The sequence below is a fragment of the Sander lucioperca genome, chromosome 1, assembly GCF_008315115.2.
Source record: "Sander lucioperca isolate FBNREF2018 chromosome 1, SLUC_FBN_1.2, whole genome shotgun sequence".
NCBI lineage: Eukaryota > Metazoa > Chordata > Actinopteri > Perciformes > Percidae > Sander > Sander lucioperca.
The window spans coordinates 46,571,620-46,589,119 of record NC_050173.1 but is presented as its reverse complement, the minus strand read 5'-3'; the positions used below and the strand labels follow the sequence as shown (position 1 = coordinate 46,589,119).

The 17,500-nt window shown below is 43.3% G+C and overlaps 1 protein-coding gene and 1 long non-coding RNA gene across 4 annotated transcripts in view; both read right to left on the bottom strand.

Annotated features, from left to right (window-relative positions):
* The window catches only part of LOC116062401 (protocadherin-1), a 272,977-nt gene that overhangs the window by 142,947 nt on the left and 112,530 nt on the right, over positions 1-17,500 (bottom strand). The window lies entirely within an intron of this gene.
* LOC118495786 overlaps positions 8,545-17,500 on the bottom strand; it is a 15,483-nt gene continuing 6,527 nt past the window's right edge. Inside the window, exons 2-3 of the long non-coding RNA XR_004898221.1 lie at positions 16,552-16,556; positions 8,545-8,591 (exon numbers count right to left, since the gene is read on the bottom strand). This is a non-coding gene — a long non-coding RNA (uncharacterized LOC118495786). The remainder of the gene's footprint in view (positions 8,592-16,551; positions 16,557-17,500) is intronic.

The window sequence follows — 17,500 nt, the reverse complement described above, 5'->3', positions numbered from 1 at the left end:
TGAGGTGGATGGATTTTCTCAGCTCACTAACCCAGATTTAGACAGATTTGTGAACAATATTTGAGAGAAATATGCCTTTTGTGTACAAAGAAAAAGTCTGAGATCTTTGAGTTCAGCTCATGAAAAATGGGTGCAAAAATAAAAGTGTTGCGTTTATAATTTTGTTCAGTGTAGTTTTTCTCAAAACAAGGTTGATTTCATACGGACTTCTAACGTCTACAGGAGCAGAAACCTTCGTTACACAATCTCACAGCTCGTGGTCAGTCTACCTCAGAGGGTTTAGACATTATGGCTGATAATCAAATCCCTATGGAGAAAATGAATGGGATTTTTACTTAAGGAACCACACGGTTGAGCTCTATTGGTTTGCCCGTTTAACAGACATAATGCGCACAAATAGATATTCAAATGTGTTTTTTTAAGAAGGTATATTCACACGTAATTCTTGGCCAGTTTTGACAGCTCTAGTTCAGACAGATATGCTCCTGCTGCTCCTCCTCCTCCTGCAGTCAGCGATAGAGGAGGAAGAGGAGAAGGCCAGCAGTATCAGACCGATAAGAAGCTCCAGACCTCCATGTCCTCCTGCAGGAGGTGGAAAAGGAGGATGAAGAGGAAGAGGAAAAGGAGGAAGATGAGGAGGAGGAGGAGTGTAGGCGCTTTCACTGGGCCACATTGTTCAGAGATGATTAAAAACCAGTGAGAGGAGAAACGCACGACGCCTCGCTGGCTGTTTGTCAGCCGAGACACGGAGAGGGAGATAACTGAGAGAGAGTGTGTGTGTGTGTGTGTGTGTGTGTGTGTGTGTGTGTGTGTGAGATCCTCATTACCTCCCTCTGTGGGAGATAAGAGTGTGAGAGGCTGCATTGTGCATGCTTATAAAAGTCTGTCCTTATCAAGTATGCATGCACACACACACTCTTGAACCAACACACACATTCTCACACACCCATCCATCCACACACACACACACACACACACACACACACACACACACACACTCTCTCGGCCCACGTGAGGACCGGCTGCCAGCGATAATTCGACACAACTGTGTTGAATCCGAGTGGAGAATGAATGAGGAGCGGAAAAAAAGATGGAGGAGAGAGAGAGATGGCGAGGAGCATCAGGACAAAGTGAGTATGGAAAGGAAGGGACTGAAAGAGATGGAGAGTGTGTGTGTGTGTGTGTGTGTGTGTGTGTGTGTGTGTGTGTTCATGCAGTGGTGTAACAGAAAACTATATATATATATATAATATGCTCACACACACACATGAATGAACAGAACATCTGCTTGCAGCTGCTGTTTGTCCTGACACTACAGACATGCAGGTTTTATTTTCACCACAGTCACCAGGCTGTTCTCATGAACTATTCGTACATATAGCTACGAAAAGTAAAGCTCTGTAATCCGTATGTATTCCACGTATTTATTACTGTCAGCACCACACTGACTGCTGCTGTATAAGAGCGTGAAGATCCTCGAAGGAAGGAGGTCGGGGGGGACGTTTGGCTCCTAAAACTCATTGGGTCCTGTCTTGCACCTGGCGCAGCGCAGAGCCCGACCCAAGTGTCTTTGCTAGTTTAAGACCGACGCAGTTGTCAATTCCCCGTCCAGCGCCCGCGTCGTTTAAATAGCAAATGCACCTGCACCCATCTGTGCACCCATGGGCGTGCTGGTCTTAAAGGGAGGTGCGTTCAGGTGCATTCTGGGCGTATTGGTCTTACAGGGAGGTGTGTTCAGGTGCATTCTGGGCGTATTGCTATCTTGAGGCAGCAGGAAGTGATGGCACCATTGACCAACAAAAACCTGGTCTAAAGTCAATAACGCAGCATTTCATTGTTATTTTAACAGAGCATTAGTAAAATGCTCCTAGGCTCGTGCACAGCGCGCACACACTATGCTTGTTACACACACAGGGACGCACAGCAGCACACACACATGCAGAAGATTACAAATAAAAATATTACGGTGCAAATCCTCCATCATAACAGCAATGCTCCAAGGTCCAAACGCGCCTGGCTTTTAAAGGGAATGGGAGATGATCTCTGATTGGTTGATTGCATGTTACGCCCAAAACACACCTCTGATTAATGAAGACACTAAGTACAACCCTTTTGAACCATGCACCCGGCGCACGGACACTTTTTTCCGCCGTCAAACTAGCAAAAGTGGATTTGGACACGCCCTAAACGCAGCTGCACCAGGCGCTTCACGCCGTGCACTTAGATCGGTAAAATAGGGCTCAGGGCTTTCAAGACGGGAAGGGGAGTTCATGTCCCGGAAGAAGTTAAGGAGAAAACACAAGACTTTCACACACTACGCACACACTACACACACTACGCACACTACACACACTACGCACACTGCGCACACTACACACTGCGCTCAGCGGGTCGATGGATGCCAAGAAGTCTCTCTCATGTTCTGCAGTGTTAGTTTAGTTTTCTGTCACATTACTCGACCTCGTATTTGTGAATGTAAATATCTGAAGTGAAAGTTCTGTCACAAAACTATGTTGTTGCGTATCATTTTTAAGTGGGAATATAGAAATCCTGGAGATTTCTTAGTGGGTATACTGTGTATACCTGCGTATCACGTAGACCAGTGGTTCCCAACCTGGGGTCCGGGGACCCCTCAGGGGGGCGGCAAAGATCACAGGGGGGGCGCAAGTCTTCATCTGGTTTGAGGTTGAGGTAAAAAAAATATATTTGCACGTTAAACAAATTATGATAATACACTAGAATATATAATGTATACAAAAGTCTGTATAAAAACTATATATTTTTGTTCTTGCTTAAACTTGTAGGCAGGCTACTTAGTAGGTCAAACCTCCGGGACCTCTTAACCTGGGACCCTGCTGTCATCAGGTCAGCTGCTAGCTGCTAGCTGCTAGCTGCTGACCTGATGACAGCAAGGGTCCCAGGTTAAGAGGTCAAGAGGTAGCTGCTAGCTGCTAGCTGCTATCATCCTCGTTTTTCCTGCCGCCACAGCATCACTATTTTATGAACGAAACATGGCGGAGAAACGTAAAAGTGCTGATAACTCCTCTGTATCAAAAAAGAAAGTAAGGGAAAGTTACCTCACCTTCGGTTTCGGAGGGGGGGCTCAGCTTTTCTTAGACATAAGTAGGGGGGGCGCCAAGGAAAAAAGGTTGGGAACCACTGACGTAGACTACACCACTGATTCTATGCAAATAAGCCTCGTGGCAAATTCAAACTTCCGTCTAAACTCTTCCTACTGAACAGCAGTGCGAGCCTGTAATAAAATAGATCCTTTAGCTGACACATGTACTTATGGTCTGGTTTGTGAGTCACTGACTGTGAGTCAGACCTGATTACCGAACATCAGACTTTACTGACGCTCCTGTGTCTGTTTATGATTCTCAAATAAAGTCATAAAGGCATTCATAAAATTCAAACTCCCAACAAAAGGATCTAAACACCTCCTCCTCTTCCACTGAAGTGTATCCGACTAATAAAAAGCTCCCAGGCTCAGACTGATACTGTGTTTGATTGCTGATAATGGACATTGATCAGAGAGCAGCAGTCAAGCGTCGCACAAACAGCAGCTCTGTTTCTATGTAAAGGTCACAGCAGCAGCAGCAGCAGGGAAATGAGTTCCCATCAGAGCGCAGACTGACTGAACCTATGCAAAACTAAACAAACGCACATGAGGCCGTCTATGCGTGCGTGCAGAGAGCAGAGGAACAGAAGAATATAGCTGCATCTTCACCAAAATTAAGACTGAAAAACAGAACTAGTTTGGCACAAACATTTGCCTGCCATGTGGTGGATAGCCCTCTGAGATTTACTTGCCATTTGTATTGTGATTTGGGTCCTAAAATATAGGCTACAGTATAATCTGACCGTACGGATACTACATTTGTGTACTGTTGCCGACGCTCTCTCCATCCTTCCTTCCGTGTCTTTGTCTAACAGAAACAAGCTGTATCACCGCATCTGTCACTCAGCATCACTCTGCCTCACATCACAGCACACACACACACACGCACACACACACACACACACACACACACACACACACGCACACACACACACACACACACACACACACACACACACATGAAACAGGTCAACTGAGTCTCTCATCTGGTTCCCAGAGTTTAGTTGTACGCCTGCATTCCTCTGCCCTGCAGGTGTGTATGTGTGTGTGTGTGTGTGTGTGTGTGTGTGTGTGTGTGTGTGTGTGTGTGTGTGTGTGTGAGATTACTGAGCCAGTAAATCTAGTGTTATACTGGCAGAGCACATGGAGCCTTAACTCTGGAGCACACACTACCCTCCAGCATCACAACACACACACACACACACACACACACACACACACACACCAAAGAGCTGTCAGGACTGCAGCTCTGTGTGTGTTGTGTTCAAAGCTGACAGTGACAGAGACACTGACGCAGCAATCCGATGAACTCGGGGGCGTCTCACACACACACTCTCACACACACACACACACGCCTACATATACATAAACATACACAGATCAGTAAAAAGAACACATTTTCTTCTTCAGCTTGTATTTTTTCAATTTGCTGCCTCGCTGCTCTCTCACGCGGCGCTCAAACTCACTGACAAAAGTGAACGCAGCGCTGACGGTTGACAGGCGGACAGGAAACCCCCGCAAAACTGACCCAAAGTGAGAGGATGACAGGGTGAGATGGTGAGGGGTGGCGCTGTATTTCTGTTTGTATGTGCATTTATGATTTGCTGATGTATGTGAACTGTCACTCTCATAACAAACTGTGTAACAAAGCAGAAACATTTTATTTTATATTTACTGGATATTTATGAGGGATTTCATATGATCTAAGGCTGAGGTGACCGGCCGGTGGTCGCCTAATTTCGTACGATATCATCCAAACCCATTCATGAGTATGTGTTATGCATATGTAGTGCCCAAAAAAGTTCCTTAGCCATCATAGAAAAAAGCAACAAAACCGTTGAAAAAAAACGCCAAAAAAGGTGGAAAAAAGCAACTAAATTGCCTAAAAAAGTGACAGAAACATTGGAAAAAGGGTCAAAAAACGCTGGAAAACGCGTCAAAAACTAGATGGTCCGTGGCCGGGTTGGTTCAGTGGGTAGAGCAGGCGCACATATACTGAGAGGTTTATGCCTCGACGCAGAGGTCCAGGGTAAGAATCCGACCTGTGATGATTTCCTGCATGTCTCCTCCTTTCTCACCTAGCTTTCCTGTCAATTAAAGGCAGAAAAGCCCAAAAAATAATCTTAAAAAAAAACAAACTAGGTGGGCCAAAATGTATTGTTAAAGGGCAATTCTGGTGTAAAACATATGTAGGGATTAATAACATATGTGTACCTGGTCAAATGTTCTCTGGGATATGTTTTCATGCTAATCGAATGCGTCTGTAGCTTTTAACAAGCTACCGCAAAACAGGTGGTTAGCTGCTAACGCTAGCTTACGGGGCAGAGGGTAAATCACTATTTTCTACCACTAACAAGGCTCAAAATATCACCACACTTCCACGGTAGCATAATGAGGGTCCCTACATGTAAACCCAAGCATTGAGAACATTGTAATTATACAGACAGTTTATTAAAAAGATAGATTATAAAGACAGTAGCCTTCGTGTTTACATTCGGTACATAGTTATGTACCGTAGTTCTCTATATGTACGTATTTATGGCAGTTCTGTATTGTGTTTTTGTACACACTTCTGTACGTTGAGTATTTGTGTGTACATTCCCGGCTGTTTGTGTGCGTATGGATGTGCATTAGTGACTCGCTGTGAAGTTTATTTCCCTCAAGTTTCATAACGAGCAACTAAAACTTCAGATCCGACTGAGGCAGAGAAAAACTGCAACAACAAAAAGCGAGATGAAGTGGTTTTCAGCTGACAGCTCTGGTATGTTAATCCCTAAAAACACCTCCTCTTCTTCCTCCTCCTCCTCCTCCTCCTCCTCCTCCTCCTCCAGACAGGAATGCTGCAGCAGGTTATAATTGGCTCCAGGACAGAGCGAGGGAGGATGAAAGACTGAGAGAAAGGTGGAGGGATCAAAAAAGACGGAGAGAGAGGGAGAGATGTGAGCGAGGAGATTTGGTTTGGATTTGGCTCGGCTGTCGTCCAGACTCCGACAGAAGAAACCATGATTTCCAGTTTTTTTTTTTTTTCTGTGTGAAGTTATGACTTCTCTTTTCTCTCCTAATTTTTTGGCGGAAGATGTCGGATCATAGCCTAACAAGCCAGACCCACATCAAGATGTTGGGTCTGGGAACCCACCATTGGCAGGGTGCGTCTAGATTTCTAGCCTAGTCGGCTCAAGAGAACTCGGAGAATTCAGGGAGGCCGCCACGCAAAGTCTGAATTTCATTCTTTCGTTTCAGAGTGTGAAACTAAACCGGGAAATCACTTTCTTTCCATTTTTTAAAAATCATTTTGGAGGTGACGTCATTAGAGGAGGTGGAGCAAACGTTGGCCATCCAGAACTTCTCGTTCTCTTCTCGCCATCACGGTCATTGTAATTTACACTCCGTTTGAAGTGAAGTATCAAAACTGCGTCCGCCTCGATCTCGTGAGGTCATCGTTGCCCACGTGTGCATGACGTCAGAGCAAGTCGAGATCAAGTCTGACACAAATCTACCCAGCATGCATTGGGCGGCGATCGCCAGTGATGGATTCTGCTCAGGCCTGGCTCATCTCCAACGAGCCTATACGCTGTCTGAGCTCTTGGCCCGCCTTCCTGAAAAGCCCAGTCCGCTCTGATTGGTCAGCTGTCCCACTCTGTTGTGATTGGTCAACTGAATTCAAAACAAGCCACTGGGCGAGCTGTGCTTTCTCAGGCAGCACCAATGGGCGCCACATGTGAAAAAATGGGCTGGCTTTCTCAATCAGTGACATCACTAACGGAGGAATTTCAAAAAGGATTTTCAGGCAGTTGAGAAAAAGTGCTGTCTGTGGGAGAGAAAGCTCAAGTGAAATGTGTTTTTTTTGTACTTTATACATCCATTACATACACAAAAAAGTATAAAAGACACTAAAAAAAAGGCATAACAGGAGCTTAAGATGAAGATGTTGGATTATTAGTTTTAACGTCACAAACGTCACCTCACGGTGCCCGGTACCTGGCTCACAGTCACCTTTTCTCGGCTAAACTTAAGCTTGATTCATGGTTCTGCGTAGGCTCGGTTTTTTACTCGTGTGCCGGTGTGTCTGCGTCGCTGTAGTGTGTGGTAGAGCGAGAGAGAGTGAGCTTTAGAGCGACTTACGTCTGGCAGAGATAAAAAAAATAAATTAATAAAACCATAAAACCTGCTTCTGGTTCAGAGATTATAAGATACATATTTTGAAAGGTAGAACTGCAAGTGGTTTTAGTTTTCATATAAGTTATACTGACACACACACACACAGACAGACAGACAGACAGACAGACAGACACACACACACACACACACACACACACAAACACACACACAGACAGACAGACACACACACAGACACACAGTCTATCCGAGGCGGTTGGTATTCTCAGGCTGAGGTCAGGAGGCGACGTATTCACTTTTTCCTCTGACCATCACACACACACACACACACACACACACACACACACACTTCAAACAGGATGACGGATGAAGGAGGGTTTTATTCATCCATCTCCTGCAAATTTTTTTCACAGACGGCGAGATTTGAAAGGCGGCAAGTGAAGAGAGTTCAGTGAACAGAAGACTCAATCAGTTGAACCTTTTTCAGGAAAAGTGCTTCCACTTACACCATACAGCGCTGTGGATTCGCGTGCTTGTGTGCGTGCGCGCTTCTGTGTCTGGTGTACATTGATTTCTAAGTTGAAGGTACAGTCACAACACTGACACACACACACACACACACACACACACACACACACACACACACACACACACACACACACACTGCATTTTAACCTTTGACCCCTGCTGAAAAACTAATGTTCAGTATAGTTCTACTTCCAACAATCCCCACTCTGCTATGGTTGAAATAAGCCCTTAATTTATCCATTTACATGTGGAAATATGCTGGCTCTATACACGCTTAAAGTACTGATTATTTGCATGGAGTCTGGTGGAAATATGCTGGATCTATACACGCTTAAAGTACTGATTATTTACATGGAGTGTGGTGGAAATATGCTGGCTCTATACACGCTTAAAGTACTCATTATTTACATGGAGTCTGGTGGAAATATGCTGGCTCTATACACGCTTAAAGTACTGATTATTCACATGGAGTCTGGTGGAAATATGCTGGCTCTATACACGCTAAAAGTCCTGATTATTTACATGGAGTCTGGTGGAAACATGCTGGCTCTATACACGCTAAAAGTCCTGATTATTTACATGGAGTCTGGTGTAGTTTGGTGATGGTGATTTCGTGGCTGTTTCATGTTAAACTAAAAGGATCTTACTCTTTAACTAAAAGGTCTATCTCTGTAGGGATCCTTTCATAATGTTGTCAGACACTTAGAATAATAATCTGAGTCTGTCAGCGGTGAAAACAGAACTTTTAGTGGACGCTAACTGAGGGTGAACATTTGTCCTGTAGGGTTACGTTACAGCCTGGTCCATGGCTGCCTGTTATAGCGTTCTCACCCAATACTGGACCATGTCCCAAGATAGACACCAATGAAAATAGGATCCAGGTGGAAAATTACCCTTTAAATTACATTTTGGAAGTATTAACAGATTTGGGATTATTGGGAATAAGTGGATTAACTGATTGAAAAACAACAATATGTGCTGTGTGTGTTTCTGAGTGTGAATACACAGTCAGTTATCCTGTAAGCTTGAGTTTCCCCTCTGCTTCCATCTTCCGCCTCTATCGGGCTCATTCCCTCTCTCCTTTTACATACATGGAGGTCATAAATCACAGCGACTCTCAGGACGTCTGGGGATCCGTTACTGACTCTGTGTGTGTGTGTGTGTGTGTGTGTGTGTGTGCGTGCGTGCTTATGTCTGTGTGTGTGTGTGTGTGTGTGTGGGTGCAGGTGTGTCTGTGTGTGTGTGTGTGTGTGTGTGTGTGTGTGTGTGTGTGTGTGTGTGTGTGTGTGTGTGGGTGCAGGTGTGTCTGTGTGTGTGTGTGTGTGTGTGTGTGTGTGTGTGTGTGTGTGGGTGCAGGTGTGTATGTGTGTGTGTGTGTGTGTGTGTGTGTGTGTGTGTGTGTGTGTGTGTGTGTGTGTGTGTGTGCAGGTGTGTGTGGGGGTGCAGGTGTGTGTGTGTGTGTATGTGTGTGTGTGTGTGTGTGTGTGTGTGTGAACGCCTGTGGAGGAGAGGCTCCATAAGCATGCATTTCAACATGTGTGTACGTGGACGGTAAAAATAGTCGCAGCAGAGCGATGAGGAGCGTTCAGGTTCGGGGCTCGATTGTCTGGAAACAATAGAGGGAAGGAAAACGCTGACGAACCGCTGCAGCACGCCGAGTGTTTCTGTGTGTGTGAGTGAGGAGCTTCTGCTCTGGGAATAAAACATGACGTCTGAATAAAGAGACAAAAGACATTCTGAACAGAAACAGGAAGGAAAATCCTGCTGCAAAACATTTCAGTGGAGCGGACGCACGGCAGACCGGTCACGTTACTTCTTTAATTAATGCAACAGGCTCGCAAAGTAGTGATGCTTCGAGATTTACTAAACTGTGTGATACAAGAATCCAAGAAAACGCACATTTGGTCTAATGCACATGTGTCAAACTCAAGGCCCGGGGGCCGAACCCGGCCCCTCGTAGACTTTGATTCGGCCCGCGTTTCAATGTAGGTTCACAATAACTTTTGTTTTCACACTCAAAGCAGAATTTGGCAGATTTGCCGACTTTGAGAATCAGAAATTCCCCCAGAACCAGAGAGATTGCATATTCAGTCCTGTGAAACACAGGCGCGGAGCTGTGGCCCACATTGACAGCCAACAACCAATCTCCTTCCTCATGCCTAACCCTAACCAATCCAACAAACGAAGGCAGCGGGTACCAGCCAATCAGAGGTGGATAAGGGCGGGACATTCCTTCGCCATCCTAGAAACGCAAATTCGCCAATATCAGAGCACTTTACGGTCCTCTTCTGCTCAAATGCGTCCAATGTTCAACATAAAGAAATACATTTCTACAGGGACAAGAAAACAATACATGATATAAAATAATGTTTTGCTTAAGCTCAAAACTATGACTATGATTTGTTGATATTTTGGCTTATTTAGCCTAGTCAAAAATATGAGATAGTTGATCATAATTGGAAGTTGAACGAGCAGTATCTTGAACAACGAAAATGATAATCCATACATAATGAATTCCCTTTTTCTCCTTTAAGCCCTGTGAAAAATGTGTCATCAGGCATAAGACTGCTGCTCTAGTATAATTTCCTGGAGTGGGGAACTATGTGGATGATTCGGGACAACTGCCTAGATTCAGGCCCACCTCGACTTAATCCAGGCCCACCCATCTGTCCCGTTCTGCATCCGCCACTAGTGAAACATGTACAAAAAATCATTGTTTTGCTTGATTTGCTAAACTTTATGATGGCTGAGGAACTCTTTAGTGACTTTTTAGGGCTTTATGGCGACCGACAGTGTGACAAAAGTCGAAAAGAATGAAAAAAAAGCTACAAAACGTTGCAAAAACAACAAATTAATAAAAAAACATAAAATCACAAAACGTCTGAGAAAGCCACAAAAAAGACGAAAAAAGCGACATGCAGTATACAGTCAAAGATATTTTACTTTTTGGATGTATGCATGTCAATAAACTCTCAGTCCTTCTAGAAAAATGCAGAGTTTTTTTTGTGATTGTTTTGGGCAAAAACCCTTGATTATGCGGCACGTTTTCTTAAAAAATGCGATGGAATATGCGGGATATTTATGCAATTTTATGCGATGAAATTACAGGAACTTGCAAAAACTGAGGTTTCCTCATGGCTTCATCGCGGGGTTTGCAGCTTTTCGATGATGTTCACGTCGCGTAATTACGTCACTTCATAACGTTCCCATGGCAACAGGGGAAAATGGTCACTCTTGTGTGAAGTAAACGCAACATTTTTCAACTTTCTGCTGAGATATGTGTGACTTTTTTGCAACGAAAATGCGGGGATTATGAAATCATGCAAGCCCTGCATATTTTGCATATTTTATTTATTTTATTATTATATTATATATATATATATATTCTATTTTGCGCAGAAATCGGCAATTTATGCGGCGAAAGTGCAGCGTATTTGAAAAAATGCGGCCCCCGCATAAATATGCGGACTTTGGCTGATTATGCATTGAATTATGCGATCACATAATCACGTTTTTCTGGAGGGACTGAATGCTACATGTCTGGCCCTTGATGTGATTCTCTTTTCCTGTGTAGCCCGTAGAGGAAATGCGTTTGACACCACTGGTAATGGCTGATAAGCACTATTTTCTAAAAATGTCTCTGAATTGTTATTCTGAATGATCTGGATTCTGAGTTTAGTATTATATGCTGTGATATTCCTAACACAGAACTCCTTAGCTCACAATAGCTCACTTAACACAGACTTATTTTATTTTTTTAGCAATTATTTTTTAGGGGTGCTTCAGCAGCCCTAAAAGAGGGCTAAAATCGCCCCTGAGCCCTACAGTATATAGTTTTATATTTAAAACACACACAAAACAAATACAGCTTCTACACATACACCCTGTTTTTTATGTTCCATTTCACCCATTAGCAGCTAGCAGCTAGCAGAAGTCCAGTTAGCTTCGCTCCAGGTCTTTCAGTGTGTCTGTGTTGGCCGGTGTAGCCGTGGCATGTTAGCCCGTTAGCCGCTGGGCTTTAGAGAAACAGACGTCTCTACAGGAACGAGGTGGACACCGGCCAGAGTTCATTAGCATCCAGTCTGGATTAGCTGCTAGCTTGCCAAGACTGCTGCAGCTTTAGCCAAAAGAGACAACAGGCCCATAGGGAACAGAGTGGACAGGCTAATGCTAACGCTAACGCCAAGTCTAATCAGCAGCAGACAGGAGGAGAGACAGAGAGGAAAGATGGCAGCAGCAGATCCTCCTGAATCACAATGAAGGAAACTCATCTTCATAAAGTCAATATGAGCAGACAGAGTGAAAAAAATTAAGAAACCTTACAGAAAGTGAACAGAGTAAAAAGAACAGGCTGCAGACCAAACTAACACACAGACACACACACACACACACACACACACACACACACAGACACACAGACAGACAGACACAGAGTTGGAAGATAATTGGATAATAAACAAAATACAAATTACTAAAATGAGAGAACGTAATAAGTTCAGGCTATTTTGTAATCTGAGAAAGGTTTTATAGTCCGTGTCCACACCTCCCAGGCTCTGCAGCTCCTTCTCCACATGTACGCACTGATAACAGCTGCAGACCTGTACGCTTTACCGTGTCCTCGCCCCCCCCAGAACCCCCCAGAACCCCCCTGAGCCCCGAGCGCTCACCTGAGGACACTTCAGCCCTCAGAACCACTGCTGAACATTAACACAACAACAACCTCCAACCTGCTGCACATACTCTGCTCACCTTTGGCACACTGAGCAGGTGTGAAAGGAGGACACACACACACACAGACAAACACACACACACACACACACACACACACAGACAGACGCACGCACACACACACACACACACACACAGACAGACAAACACACACACACAGACAGACAAACACACACACACACACACACACACACACACACACAGACAAACGCGCACACACACACACACACACACACACACACAGATGAAACAGGCCAACTCAGTCTCTCATCTGGTTCCCAGAGTTTAGTCGTACACCTGCATTCCAGGTGTGCGTGTGTGTGTGTGTGTGTGTGTGTGATCACTAACACACACACACACACACACTCACACACTAAAACCTCCTTCCTGTTCCCTTTCATTGTTATCAGAGTCAACTTCCAGCACAGCGAATGTATGGGGAAGTTATGTGTAAAAAGGTTTCTCAATCATCTGATTTGTGTGTGTTCCAACCGTGCAGGTTTGTCTTCATCTTTACTGGAGTTAAGATGAATCACAGATCATAAATCAAACGTCAGACCTTTGTCTTTCACCTCTGGCCTCCTTCCCTCAGGGTATCAGTAGGCAAGTGCACAGTTGGAAAGGGGGTCTCAAACTTGAGCTAATTCTCCCGAAATGTTGGGAAATAGTTTGGAAATAGTTAAGCTAGGAAGCACAAACTATACATTTAAAAATGTTCGCTTCATCCCGTTTCTGTCAACTTGCAAAGCCGTCACGTTTAGAGCAACAAGTCTCCAAACTATACGACAATGTGGCTGGTTTATTCCTCCCCTCTGATACGACTCACAGGCAGGCCCATATTAAGAGACAATGTGGTGGGCACTATACCTCAACTATACCACTATACCTACCCCCCCCCCCCCCCCCAATGGACCAACAGATCCCGTGTCTCTGGACGGAGACTGGTAGCTGTGCCAAGAGAAATCTCAATCATTCCCAATCTAGCAGAGACGGAGAGCGTAGGTATATGTAAGGAGATAACATAGACACAGGCTAATTATTGATCACTAAAATGATAGTTAACATTAGTAATTAAACTTAAACAGCTAATGGAAGTCCAAACTGCCTGAGAGCTTCTCCTGTACTATACGGTAATAAGTCTCGTGGTTATGACCCAATCGTTAGCCTATTTTTATAAAAACGTCTGCTACGGAGCCATAACGTGAGGTACAAGGTAATGGAGCCTTTTATACATTGTCGTGTTTCTTTAGAAATAAACAACGGACAAATACAGTCTTTAAACTCTTCAGATGTAAAGTTATTCTCTGTCAAAGTGACGTCAAAATGAATGGGAGTCAATGGGACGTTATGGTTACAGTCTATGGCTAAAGTAGGCCAAAGTTGAGCCATAGCTACATTGTTAGCTTCTAGCAAAAAGTCAGGTACTGTTAGGTACTGTTAGGCACTGTTAGGCGAGGACACTAGTGGTGCGTCTCAGCATAGCCATATAGCGGTAGGGGGTTTAAACACAACATAAACGTGAACCACTGTCTTACATGAATATTTTTGAACGTAAAAAAAAAAAAAAACATACAATACTGCAAAATAAAATATCGCGATACTCAAGTGTATTGATTTTTTCTTACACCCCTATTACGTCTTGTCCCTAGAGGGTTAAAGAAATAAATCATTATTATTATTATTAGGTTTTGCAATTATTCCATTCCTTCTATATTGCTTCTTCAAAGATAATTTCCGAAAAACTCAAAAAATAATGAGCAGTTCCTCGACCAACTGGGGGCTTTTTCTCTAATTTTCCAGATTTCACAGCCCTCTAGGGGAAATGTCCTCAGAATGACCAGTTCCACTCTGACATTAGTCGTATATTAAAGGACAGTTGGTAGAATAAAGTGTTACTAATGTAAAGAAATATAGAGAAGTCGTATAAGCAGCAGCTCAGTGTATCTGCTGCAGGGTGGAAACCTCTCACTGTATCTACACTTGGAGCCCAATCTCAGTTTGTCAGCGGGTCTAATTACAGTCGGAGCAGCAGAAAAAGCTCCACCTCGTTGGTTAATTTGCTGCGGTGTGAGGCAGGAACATGTTTACCGCTCGGAAAACAGGAAGCTGGGTTTTGTCAGCCTGCAGATAATTTAATTACAATGTGTTTTTTTGAAGGCCAGAGACAAAGAGGAAGAACATGAAAGCCAGAGTGTTTGGTTTCTTGTTTTTGTCAGGTTTGATCCTGCTGTGAATTGTTAAAAAGAAAGTCTAAGTTGTTTTAACAGCTCAGAGGCGGCGTGGATTCACAACACTACACACGAACCACAGAGGGAGATTTAAAGAGAAAGGAATGTAATCCAGAATTTTTCCGCCATAAAAAAACTAAATAAAATGAAGAGTCCAGGTGGAGCTGAGGTGAAGACAAGTCACACTAGGAAGGAGGGGGAAAAACTACAAAAATGGTCCTTTAAGAATATTTAGGATAGAGGCAACACTTTGACAGAGGGGTGACATCTCAGTTATGTCAGCAGAAACACAGGTGTGTGTGTGTGTGTGTGTGTGTGTGTGTGTGTGTGTGTGTGTGTGTGTATGTGTGTGTGTGTGTGTGTGTGTGTGTGTGTGTGTGTGTGTGTGTGTATGTGTGTGTGTGTGTGTGTGTGTGTGTGTGTGTGTGTGTATGTGTGTGTGTGTGTGTGTGTGTATGTATGTGTGTGTGTGTGTGTGTGTGTGTGTGTGTGTGTGTGTGTGTGTGTGTGTCTGTCTGTGTGTGTTTCTACAGCAGTGATGAAAGGTTAGAGGTCAGCAGAAGATGCCAGCTGTAACCGTGCCAACCAGACTACAGACACAGAGCAACACGTCGCCATAGAGACCCAAACCAAGCATCACAAGGAGAGAAGCAGAGAGAGAGGGGAGCTCCTGATGGTATATAGATATTATATAGATGTTATATATATATATAGATGGTATATAGATGTTACATATATATATATAGATATTATATAGATGGTATATATATATATATATATATATATATATATATATATATATATATATATATATATATATATATATATATAGATGGTATATAGATATTATATAGATGTTATATATATATATAGATGGTATATAGATGTTACATATATATATATAGATATTATATAGATGTTATATATATATATAGATGGTATATAGATGTTACATATATATATATATATAGATATTATATAGATGGTATATATATATATATATATATATATATATATATATATATATATACATATATATATATATATAGATGGTATATAGATATTATATAGATGGTATATAGATATTATATAGATGGTATATAGATATTATATAGATATTGGCTGGTATGTATTATGGTTATGGCTTGATGTTAAAGTATTAGTGATTACTGGGGGAGTGAATGATGAGCCGTGTCACAGAGAGCAGAGAAACACTTTATGATCAACAAGAAAATAAATTATACTGATAAAAAGACACAATGTCCTCTAACTTATTATCCAATTATCTTCCAACTGTGTGTGTGTGTGTGTGTGTGTGTGTGTGTGTGTGTCTGTCTGTGTGTGTGTGTGTGTGTCTGTGTGTGTGTGTGTGTGTGTCTGTGTGTGTGTCTGTGTGTGTGTGTGTGTGTGTGTGTGTGTGTGTGTGTGTGTGTGTGTGTGTGTGTCCCATAAAATATATGGGAAAACCTGAGTTATCTTCAAAAAATCTTGCGCATCAACTCACACACTTCAAGCTGATACATCGGGACATAACAAGGCTAACAAGGTTTTCTTAAAAATATTATTATATATAATATATATTGAAGCGCTCCTTTAAAGGGTCACTATGAGTTCCTACATGACGTCACCTCTGATATTTACTGGGAACGTCAACAAACTAAACAGAGCAAGCTCCCCCCTCCCCCCATGTTTCCGTAACTGTCATGACTAACTGACTAACTGTCACTAAACCCCACCCCCTCCCCCAACCATCTTGTCAGTGATTGGCTGGAACGTGTTTGTTGTATTTTGGTGCCTATCCTGTGCCTCTAGTGTTTGTTTGACGTTTACGACCCCTGTGTTGTCTCCAGAGACCGGGCTTTTTCACGGTGTGTTCAGGGGACAGGCAGCTAGAGGATCAAGGAGAGATGACTACCATTTGAGACAAAAATGAAATCGCGCCGAAACCATGCAGGAACTCATAGTGCACCTTTAACAAAATCTGGAAGATGAACTGAGCGACAGTGTCAGCCAGAGACGGTAACGCACGCTCTCAGTGAGCCAAACGCCGACGCCAAAAACAAGAACAACAACACGGACTCTTGTAAGGACACTTGCACCATAAGTCACTTTATAAACAAGCAAACACACACACACACACACACACAGGGCGCATTAATATTCTGTCGGTACAGTAGCTGTGTTTACAGAGAGACGGAGAGAGAGAGAGAGAGAGAATAAGACAGTGATGGAGGATAGCTCGCTCGCCCGGTCCTCGCTTGGCCTCTCAATTACCTCTGACTGTGATTAATACATCAGACTGCATTAGCTTCTCTTCCCTGCTCCGCTAGTCCCCCCCCACAACCGCCGTGGTCAGACAGAAAAAACTAACTGTGTGTGTGTGTGTGTGTGTGTGTGTGTGTTTGTGTGTGTGTGTGTGTGTCTGTGTGTGTGTGTGTGTGTGTGTGTGTGTGTGTGTGTCTCTGCGTGTCTCTGCGTGTGTCTCTGTGTGTCTGTCTCTGCATGTGTGTGTGTGCATGTCTGTGTGTGTGTGTCTGTGTGTGTCTGTGTGTGTGTGTGTGTGTGTGTGTGTGTGTGTGTGTGTGTGTGTGTGTGTGTGTGTGTGTATAGGAACAGTCTAAAGAGAAGGATACTAGATTTTTTTTTTTGTCCACTAAAGAGATAAAAAAAAGATATATATTGATTTTTTTCTCCCTATATTGTTAACCGGGGATGTGATCGTACAGAGTTAAACATCTCGCCTTTAACTTCCCAGAGTTCAGTCAAAAGTCTGAACTAA